Raw genomic sequence first — 11409 nt, 5'->3', positions numbered from 1 at the left:
TAATCAAAGTAAGATTGAATCAATCATACCTACAAAAGTATCCAAAGAAGTTGAACTAGTTGATTTGTCTATGAAACATGATGGACTAAAGAAAACAAAGCAAGTTGAATCATCTAAGGAAGTTAGACATGAATTCAGAGGTAGATGTTTCATATGCAATAAAGTTGGTCATATGAAGATATATTGCATAGGTAAGTCTTTTAAACCTATTACTAATTTTTATTTTTATAATTATCATGGTTATGTACATAAAGTAGTAGATCATAAGAAACATAAGATTGATAATAGTAATAAAAATAGTACAATGTTTAAGAACACTAGCCCTACAGGTAATGAGAGAGGAGATCACAAAGTAGATCTAATGATGGAGAGAAATATAATAGTGAAAGGATACAAGTTTTATGTTATAAATGTAACAGCCCTAGACATATTACAAATAATTGCAGAGCACCTAAAAGTAGGAATGGAACCAATCAAAGAAGGAATGCACATGTATGTTAGTTATGCAATAACTTTGGATACACAACAAGATTTTGCATAATGGATAGAAGGAAACATAACAAAAATGATAGGAGAAATGATGGTGGAAGTGATAATAGTCAAAAGGAAGAAATTAAAGAGCATGTTGATGAATTCAAGGAAGAATTTATGAAAGCTAGTAATCCAAAAAGTTCTCATACTACTTTGGAAGAACATTATTTTAATGCACCTTATGGAAGATTGAAATCAATAGTTGTTTGTGATTCATCCTCTTTGAATTAAACACATCTAGTAGAAAAAGAGTGTGATTTAATCAAAACTGATCTTAGAGAGAGAATTAGAAGTTACACAATCAATAGAGGGTAGAGGATAGAGTGAGAAATATATGGTCAAGTGTGCAAGCATTTTTTATTCTCGCAGTAAGTCATATGGAAGAAAAAAAGGTTATTATTAATTAGTGACAACTTTTTGAAGATAAAGTAGATGCACATTCAATGTGAAGTTAAATTTGACATGATTTAACGATTGCATGCAAGATATTATGTACCATTTGATCATGTAAAGAGTTCAAAGCAATTTATGAGTGATTTTATAGTGAATTGAAGTACAAAGATGTAGAAGCCCTAGTACACATTATTCAAGGTATTTTATGAAGATTAAGTTGAAATTTATAGTATAAATAGTTATCATTATGGAAAGCTAGTTAGTATGTGATGTTAGTGAGAGACCTAGGTACAAATTCAAGAAGCACCCATTTTTCTCTCTCATTGATGATCCATTAGGAGCTTTTTCTCAAATCTCACCAAATGTACTTCACGCAGAAGATTTTAGAAGTTACATTCACTATAAATTTGAGAGTATTGGTGATGAAGACATCCACAAGGATTTAGGAGTTATGTGAAATGGATACCTAACCCTAAAAGTTGAGTATGGATACCTAAATAAATTGAACCTAATTAAGTATGTGTTAAATACATAGAATTTGATAATCATGAATGAAGTGAAATTATTCTAAGTAGAGTTGATGAAGAAATGTTTTGGGTAGGTGATGTACCTATTATAATTGTTAGGATTAACTATAGATAGAAATAATAGTTACATGCAAATATGACCAATATCAAAAAATAATAGATTGTATAGAAGAGAACACAAGACACAAAGATTTAACTTGGTTCACCCAATCCCTAGGATATGTATGACAACAACAAGTCAAATATTATTACTATCCAGTGATTACAATCCACAATCCCTTATAGCTCAATACCACCACAAGAAGCTACAATATCACCATATATAATGAAATCCCTAACCCTAAGCCTTTTTATACAAGCTTTTTACCACTTAAAAAATTAGGGGTAAAATAAATCATCCAATAGAAAAAGAGTAGCCAATGCCTTTTATAATATAAGATCATTTTTGGTTTTAGAGTTGCTACCCTAAAAAAAACTCCAAGTGGGTGTTACCCCTCAACCCCACTTTGTATTTTAATAGGGAGCACACTTAGGGCACTACACTAGGACCCTGGTGATGTAGAGTGATTGCATAGAAATGTAATGAAATGAGGGTCAACACGTGAAGATGTTTCTCATTCAAATATGTATTACAACTTGGCTTTCCTGCAACATAGTATGGTAAAATAATACAAAAACAAAGAAATGCATGAAACTAAAGAGGATCCTCCAATGGTTGACAAAAACCATTCGAGGATGTTTAAAAAATGTCCATGCAAAGGCCACTCTCAAAACAACATAGAGATCCAGATGATAGCAAATGAAAAATAAATAAATGCTAAGCTATTAAGATCTAATTTTTAGATTCCTTCCAAAATGAAGATCCAAATACAAATAGAGAAATGCATGTAGAATAATACACAATCACAACCATATAACACTAAAAACTCAAGAAAATTATAGGAAAACTAAATGACTTCATTCTATTCACTTTCTCCTAAAAATCTCTCTTAAAAAAAATCTCTTACAATATACACCACTTTCTCCTTTTGAAAAACCTTCTAATGTAACTCCCAAAAAACCATCATAGCTTTCTTTTGGCAGTTATATTTTGAATGCCAATAAATGATGCTTTAGAAATATTCATCATTTTTCACATTTTGATTTTTCCCCATAAAACATTTTTGAAAATTAGAAACTTTTTAACACACCCAAGAGAAATTAAAATAAACTCATACTATGTCCTAAGTGGATAATGTTGCATAGGCTAATAAGAATGATGCCTAAAAATTTCCACCACATGGAAATGGACTTTTATTTTAAAACATAAAACTCTAGACACACACACACACACACACACACACACAAATATTTCAAATTTCAGATTTTAAACTTAAATATTCCTGATATTTTCTTTGTGCCCTGCATTTTAGCCATATTTCACGTTATCTTCCTATCACCACTAGAATTCTTGTCGCAATACATTTATGCATTAATCATGTTCTATGTTATCTTCATGTTGCCATTAGAGTTCCTATTGCATATGTACTCCTACATCAAAGGTGACTACATTCTTAAATATTTCAAACTTTAGTTCCAGTGCACCAACAACATATCGGAGTATGTTGTAACTCTTATTATAGGACTCAAGATAGCAATTAAATGGAACATCATAGATATAGATCTTTGGAGACTTAGAACTGATTATCAAGAAAGTCCTTGATGAGTACTAGAGAAAGGATGATAAACTTCAATTGTACAAACAATTGGTTGATTAGTTAAAATAAAATTTCATTTAGATCCACTTCACATAGGTGCCAAGGTTGCAAAACAAGGCTGTAGATGCCATGGCCACTATCGGGTCACTCTTGGAGATCCCTCAGAAAGCTACACAATATGAATTCTTAGTTAAGCAGCTACACAAGCCCACATGCAAGAATGATGAATCAACATAGGTATGCATCTTGGTTGGTACCCAATCCTTGTGGTACCACAATTAATGCTTATCTAAAAAATGGTATCATATCTTCTCATCTCACATGAAGCCAATGCCAAAACCTTATTGGTAGAGCATCCTGCTACATTATCATAGCTAACACCCTATATCATCGAGGTTATCATGGTACTCTCTCTCAATGTTGAGACCAAAATGAGGTTGTGATGGCTCTTAAAGAGGTATATGTAGCCAAACTTTTTGGTGCTCACACGAGCAGTATAGTCCTAGCTAGAAAAATACTCAAAGCTAGATATTATTGGCCCACTATAGAACATGATGCTTATGATTTTGTCAAAAGGTGTCTACCTTGTCAACAACATGCAAATTTGATACATGCTCTGGCTCAAGGTCTTCAACTCATTGCATCGCCATGATCGTTTGCATGCTGGGGTTTCAACCTTTTAGGAATTATTGCACCTTTATCTTTAGAAGGCCACAAATGGATAATCACAACAATATATTATTTCACCAAGTGGGTAGAAGCATTACCACTTGTTACTGCCACATGATTTCAAGTTATCTAAATTTACCCTCTTTCACATTATATGCCACATCAGTATTCCTTCTACTATTTGTATCAACCATGGAGGTAATTTTGAAAACCTCAATATGGAAGAGCTATGCACCTCCCTCCACATTCACCACCATTTTTTCAGCCCCTACTTCCCAAAAGGTAATAGTTAGGCTAAGGAAAATAACAAATCCATACTCAAAATCCTCAAGAAATTTGTTAATGATTCTAGTCATGATTGGCATCTATAGATCAACCCCACCCTATGTGCTTATTACACCTCATTCTGTACATCCACATGCACAACCTCATACTCCCTAGTCTATGGTGCCAAAGCAGTCCTACCTATAGAAGTTGAACTCCCATTGTTTCACATCTCTTTGCGAGGGAAAATATTAGATGGGGATTACCTAGTAGCTTGACTCGCATAGCTAGATCTACTTGATGAAAAAAGGAATCATGCCTATGACCATCTTATAGTGTATCAGAATTGCCTCAAGAAAAAATTCAACAAAAAGGTTCACCCATGATAATTTAAATTATGTCAACATCATGAGAAAACTAAATGATCCCACCAGCATCATGCCTATGACCATATGTTTTCACTACATCTCTTGAGGCAAAACTTGAAGGTCAAAAACTAAATGATCCCACCAGCATCATTCACCTCAAGAAGTTCTATGCCTAAACTCCTCAGTATATCTTGCTAATCCCAGAAAAGACCCAATTTTTTTTTAAAAAAGTCTAAAAAAGAAAAAGTAAATAGTAAAGAAAAATATGTGTCCAATGGTAACTTGGAAATTCAAGAACCTTGGATAGGTACCTTGGTGAAAACCTAGCAAATAGGCACCATGTGTACTTGGCCTTCCCATTATCTATCAATGATCTACATCCCCCCACCATCTTTCTCCACATCTTAGTGTCCACCTCCCCATTTTTTCAAGGTGTTCCAAAGATCCTATGACCACACTATGACCAGACTATCCCCATCCCTGAGCTTGGAAATTGAATCATAACAATGTATTATATCATGGTGCTTCCCACATATATCATATCCATGTATCCTATCATATGTTTCATATCTCCTATATCACATTAGTTGTATTTTATCTCATTTATTGTACCCATGTATCATACCCCTTATATAGGTAAAACACAATGTACCATATCTTATTTCACTCTATCTCCTCATCTTGAGCTTTTTCACATTGTACTATATTAAATCACCACACTATCCCTATCCCTAAGCTTGGAAATCAAATTAGAATAGTATATGATATCATGGTGCTTCCCATGCATATCATATCTATGTATCCTATCACATATTTTATATCTCTTGTATGATATCAATTATATCCTCTCTCCTATATCATATCCATGTATCATACACCTTGTATATATTGGAACAATGTACCATATCTTCTTTCCCACTATTTTCTCATCTTGAGCTTTTTCCCATTATAAATAAAACCACTATCCTATTATAAACCTAACTATCCCACCCCTCTAAGCTTTCATACATTAATCCTTGAACATATCTTGGATAATTTGTTGTACATCCCAAATTTCATCCTTCCTAGTCCAATCCATATGAACATACCTCATTTTCTTTTCTGGGTCAATTTTTTTGGGTCATAGATCACACTTCTCCTACCAAGTCATCTTTCTAACCCTCTAGCAAGATTCCTTTCCATCAAAGTGTTGTCCTAAGAAGGTTATAGTTGTCAAACTTATCATAATCCCAAATACTTCCTATAGGTCCTTGCAGTATGCATCCTTCCTCATGCATGACCTTGGTTTGTCAGACCTACCAATCTCTTTGGAAAAAGGTTACATTTTATGGATTTATTCTTTTTTATTTATTTTTGGATTTCACTTTTCAATTCTTAAAATCTCTTTTCCAAGAAATTTGGTTGTTCCCTCCTCAAGGTTGCCATGATCTTTTATATCATGGTGTGCAGCAAATGGGGCAATTAGAGAACGAGGTCTTGATAAGGTCTTTTCTTATTGTGAGTCACCTATATGTGACCCTTCAATGTTCCAAACATATGATCATTTCTAATTACATGGTGCAATTGGGAAATGTCATTTTCTTGTGGATTACCCACTATCATTTTCACTTTAATTCTTCTGTGATTCATGTTTGATGCTGCAAAAATCCGTGTGTGCTTGTTTCAAGTCATTACTATGTAATATTGGTGTTTAGGAATTGATGTTCTTGGTAACCTTGGAATATCCCCAATATTCCCATATCAAACTAAGTGCTCAAACTAAATGAAAACACTTCTTTATGAAGTACCCCACCCTCAAGCTTCAAGCTTAATTTCATCTCCCCATTACCTTTATTTTCCTAAAAAACAATCTTCCTCATCTCCCTTTACCACATCAATACTACCAATCCTTCATGCTTCTATCTTATCATACACATCTATCCCACCTATTGTACCATTTCTTTTCCCAATACATCCCTAGTTTTCCTATCTTCCTATTCCTATTCCATCCCAACACATAGGTCCAATCCAACACCTATCCCCAATTCCTCTCTCTCCCATCTCCAAACCTATCAAATCTCCCTAGATCTCCTACAAACACCTATGTTCAAATTTGTGTATGTTATTCCCCCCCTCCCAAAACATGAGGCTATGGTCAATCAATGATATACTATAGGGTTGTCCTACCCATTCCGATACTCTAACATTAACTTCCATACCATTATACTTGCCTTCACATGATTTTTATCTCTCTCTTATATCATTATCATAGTAGTTTATGGTTTTTTTTATCCATTTACATCATCAATATAGTTTTTAGGTTCATTAATTATCTTCTTGCCTCATCATAATTTTTAGGTTCATTAGTTATCCATTTGCATCATCATAGTTTTTAGGTTCATTAGTTATCTTCTTGCCTCATCATAGGTTTTAGGTTCATTACTTATCCATTTGTATCATTATAGTTTTTAGGTTCATTATTTATCCTTTTGGCTCATCATAGTGTAAGACCCCTTCCCTAGGACCCTATTATCAATCTTAATAACATAAATATGATTAGATCTAGGAAGAGTAGGGAGATGTGATGTCATGTTTTTTACTCTTGTGTATAGGATGTGAATTGTATATGGTTACCATACACCTTATGATAGAATGATGGTAAGAAGGATCTGGGATTTAAGTATGTCATGATTGGCACTTTCCTTATCAATAATGGACCCAAGATCTTATTGAGAGTAAAATATATATTTTAGTTATTATTGTGATAAGTATCCTATTTGAGATTACACCAAGTTGATAAGATAAGACCCTATGGAATAAAGGCTCGAGGTGTTATAACTTGGAAACTATGTCAAAGGGTTCTTAATATTTTTTGGTATATTAGGATAATTGGATTATATGGTTATTATGAAAAGATGAATCAATGCACACCTTATTTTTGGAATTAAAATAGGAAAGGTAAACTTTGAGGGGGGGGGGGGGGGGGGGGGGGGTGGCGGGGGGTGTGAATCAGTGCTTCAAACTTTAACCCATAAAAATATTCACCACACATCCATCTCACATATTCAATATGTAAACTAAAATACCATGTAAAGTGTATGCATCTAAAGCATGTAAACAAGTAATAATTCACACATAGATGACACAAGATATGATTGTCCCAAAAACCCTCTAGTGAGAAGGTAAAACTAGGGTGGGGATGACACCCACAAATCTTCACTATTGCAGTAATAAAGTGTATCTAGTGAAGGTTGCAATGTTTGATCATGAACCATGATCTACCCTATGAAAGGTCTGCCCTATTAAAGGCTTACAAATATTGTTAGGTCTCACCCTGTTAGAAGTCTGTCTGATTAAAGGACTTTAAATCATAGTTAAGTAAGCACCTTGTTAGAGGATTATAATACAACTTGTTAGGACTACTCTATTAAGAGACTTAATTGATTCACCTATTAGAATGTCTTAGAAATGATCCTCTAATTAGCACTCTGATGCTTGATAATAGATCACCTCTATTCTATTGTGTACTTGATCCTTCTTGATCAGATGTCTCTATTCTGTTCACTATTTCCTTCCTTTTTTCTCTTTTAACTAATTTTATAATTCAATTTAGATCATAATGCCTTGGTTACCATGAATATCCTGGTTTGTGCATACAAAGTTCTCCTTTATCATTCATTCAATTCCTCTCTACTCATGCAAATTTTATGGTTTTTCCTCCTTAAGAAGACCTAGGTGACTTAGGATTAGGTACGAATCAACAACTGTGATTCATCCATATTGCCACTTAAACCTTCCCTTTATCTGATTGGGTGCATGTAATACATATGGATTCCCAATTAAGATTTGTCCTTATCAAAACAATATCATAATTCAATCCTTAAGTCATCCCAAAAATGGTTTACATAGTAGTTTGTGCTAATACAAACAACTATGAAAAAATTGTGTTACTCAACATTTGAAGTCCCTGGTGCTCAACACATACTATGAATTCAATTTTGTCACTCGATATTTGAATGACTCAGTATGCATTGCTTGCTTGGCTCTTGAATCACTTAGCACATACTATCTACTCAGCACTTGAGTGACTTGTCATATGGGTGTCTAGGCACTCACTATTTACTCAACATGCTCTAATTTACATGTTGTGTTCACCATGCATTACTTATTCGACATGAACTAAGTAAATGACTTAAGTGTATAGAAACTCACTTGTCAAAAATTATCTAAGATTAACAATCTCCTCCTTTGAAATGAGTGTTAAAAACACTTGGTCATACATTAGTACTCTTATTCTTACAAGCATAACAAAAATGACTATTTGATTTCTATACAAAATTCTACAATATCAAAATTTGGTAATATGATTTATACCTCAAAATCTCATAACTCCCCCTGAGTTGTTTGATCTATTTTGTACTATACTCTGTATCAAAATCTTTCTCCTGCTTGCTCTTACTCCCCCTTTTTGACACTAATTTCAATGGGTTATACACTAATAGTGTATTTGTCCAAAAAGGATTTATGAACCTCAAGTATAATTTTGAGAGCTACATCTCAATTATCACAAGTGACCTCCAAAGACTTAATTTACATGGCTAGCTCGACAGGAAGGTGTACTGAGCCATCTAATGTAGAAAGATTGGGGTCCTTCTTCACAAGTGTTTCTTCATAACCTAGCTCCTTGTGTTAAATATCCATGTGAGGAGTCCGTGTAGACTAGATGCTGATCAACTTAGCTCTTATGTTGGCTTCATCTGCTTGTAATGTTGCTAAATAAATTTCAAATTGCAAAAGGGTCCTAAAGTGTTTCTCACTTTGAGCTGGAGACATGGACAATTTTGCACTGAATAACTACATTTGACTCTCCAAACTCAAGATGTGATTCCTTGTCTCTTGTGTGAAGAGTGTGGGATTACACAATTTGGTGTATAGAGAGAAAATTTTCTCTAGTACCTTCTTCAAACTATATATCTTAGTTGCCAATGCAACCTATGTTAGTGCAATATCACTAGATATCTTCTCATTCACTTTATTTTGAAACTTCTTCTCAGACCATCCTAATAGTTTGACATTAGTATCTAGGTCTGTATCACTTACTCTTTCCACTATATTGGTCAATTGTTTAATGATTGGTTTTGTTTAATTTGGAGTAGGAAGGATGAATGCATCTAAGAAAATGTCTTTGATCTAAATCAAAGCTTGCTTCTTCCTATTCTCCCTTCTCAAGAGTTCTTGATGTTTCTTCCTTGCTAGGGCCTCTTGTAGTATACCTATCTACTCAATTGGTATTTCTACATATTCAAACTTAAGCAATATAATTTATTCATCTAGGCTAAAATCTCCATAAGTAATTACCTCTTCTACTTTAGATGAGCTAGGACTTGGCACTAAGAATTGCAATGGTGTTACTTTTGTGCTCAACCTCTGAAGAGTTTAACTGGAAGGAGTTCTAGATTCTGGTAATATCACCAATGCTTGAATTGCTACTAGCTCCTTTGGCTTGGGTGTCAAATTTTTCTCTTCATACTTCTCCTTTTTTGACTCTTTGATTTCAATTGCACCTTGATCTTGTATTGGAGGTGCAAGTGCAAACCTGACCTATTTGGCTTTGTGTCCCATCATTTATTGGTGTTTCCACCTTCTCTTCTCCAACTGTCTCAACCTTTTCTTTTTTATGTTAAGACTGGAGTTCCTTCCATGAGTGTATTGATTGTGCAACTTGTTATCTCCTTCCTTTGATATACAACTAAGGGTTGTGAAGGTTGTACACTTGTGACTTGATGAGTGATTGTAGGCAGTTCTTGCATTTTAACTTCCCAATATAGGGTTGTCACATAATTTGGTCTACAGTGTAGATTGGATAAGTAACCTTTTCAAATATTCCTTTTTTAGGGGATTGATGTTTTGATCAATAGGATTAGAAAAATCCTTTACTTTGATAGTTTTAGTGATTATACTTGTCACCTATGGAGGGCTGACAATCAGAATTTGTGTATCTTGTACACTTTATTTTGGTTACTGCTCTTCCTTAGCTATTGCCTGATCATCAATATTCATATCAATCCCTCCCTTAACTATGCCTGATCTTTATCATCTTCTTCATCATGTCCTACCTCAATAGGTTCTTGGTTATTGCCTTTGGCTATGGCTAGTCCATATGTAATCTTTCAAATTTTTTTGGACTTATGGACAACATCCTTTATTTTTTTATGTAATATGACCTATACTTAAGTACAAAGTTTACAACATATTTCTTAATGGATTTTGACATTTCAGCCTTGCTGAGTTTTGGCATTGCTTTAGCAAGGGTTGTCTCCTTAATTTTCTTCTCTTTATCTAAATAATAGTGTCATTTCTACTCAACTCTATCATATAAGCTCTTATGTATGGAGTTGGCATTTTCTAAAGGAGATTTCTCAAAAATAACCATCATGGCATATATTTACCTCTCTACTTGATTCTTCTCAATCTTTTCAAGATTATCAAATTCAATGTGAGAGAATCCTGGAAAATCAACATTATTTCTAATGTTCTCACATAAATTATCTAGATCTGAGGATTGATTGTGACTCACCACTTGGAATTGGTTGTTGTCATTAGATTCAGTCATCTCCTCATTAGATTCAAATTGAACAACATACTTTCTTCTTGGTATTTTCTATGCTCCACCTTCTTGCTCTTTAGGTTTGGCTAACTCTTTAGCCTTTTGTGCAGTGAATCTTGTACTAGCCCTTGTGGTAGGTGTTGTTGGTTTGGGTTGACTAGGTTTTGTAAGTTTCTTTGGTTTTGTCACTACTTGTGTCTTTGCCTTTCTTTTCTTCTTGTTAGTAGGAATAGGTGCTTCCTCAACATCTTCCTTAGCACCTTCTACAACTTCTATTTCCTCTTCTTGTTGATCCTCTCTCTGAACTTGTGTCAATGTCAATGGTGCTTGAGAATGTGTGTCTTCTTCTTCTTTATCTTCCTCTTCTTCCTCTT

Source organism: Cupressus sempervirens, chromosome 11, assembly GCF_028749045.1.
Source record: "Cupressus sempervirens isolate cs-2001-9-10 chromosome 11, ASM2874904v1, whole genome shotgun sequence".
Lineage (NCBI taxonomy): Eukaryota > Viridiplantae > Streptophyta > Pinopsida > Cupressales > Cupressaceae > Cupressus > Cupressus sempervirens.
Note: the sequence above shows the minus strand (reverse complement) of the source record.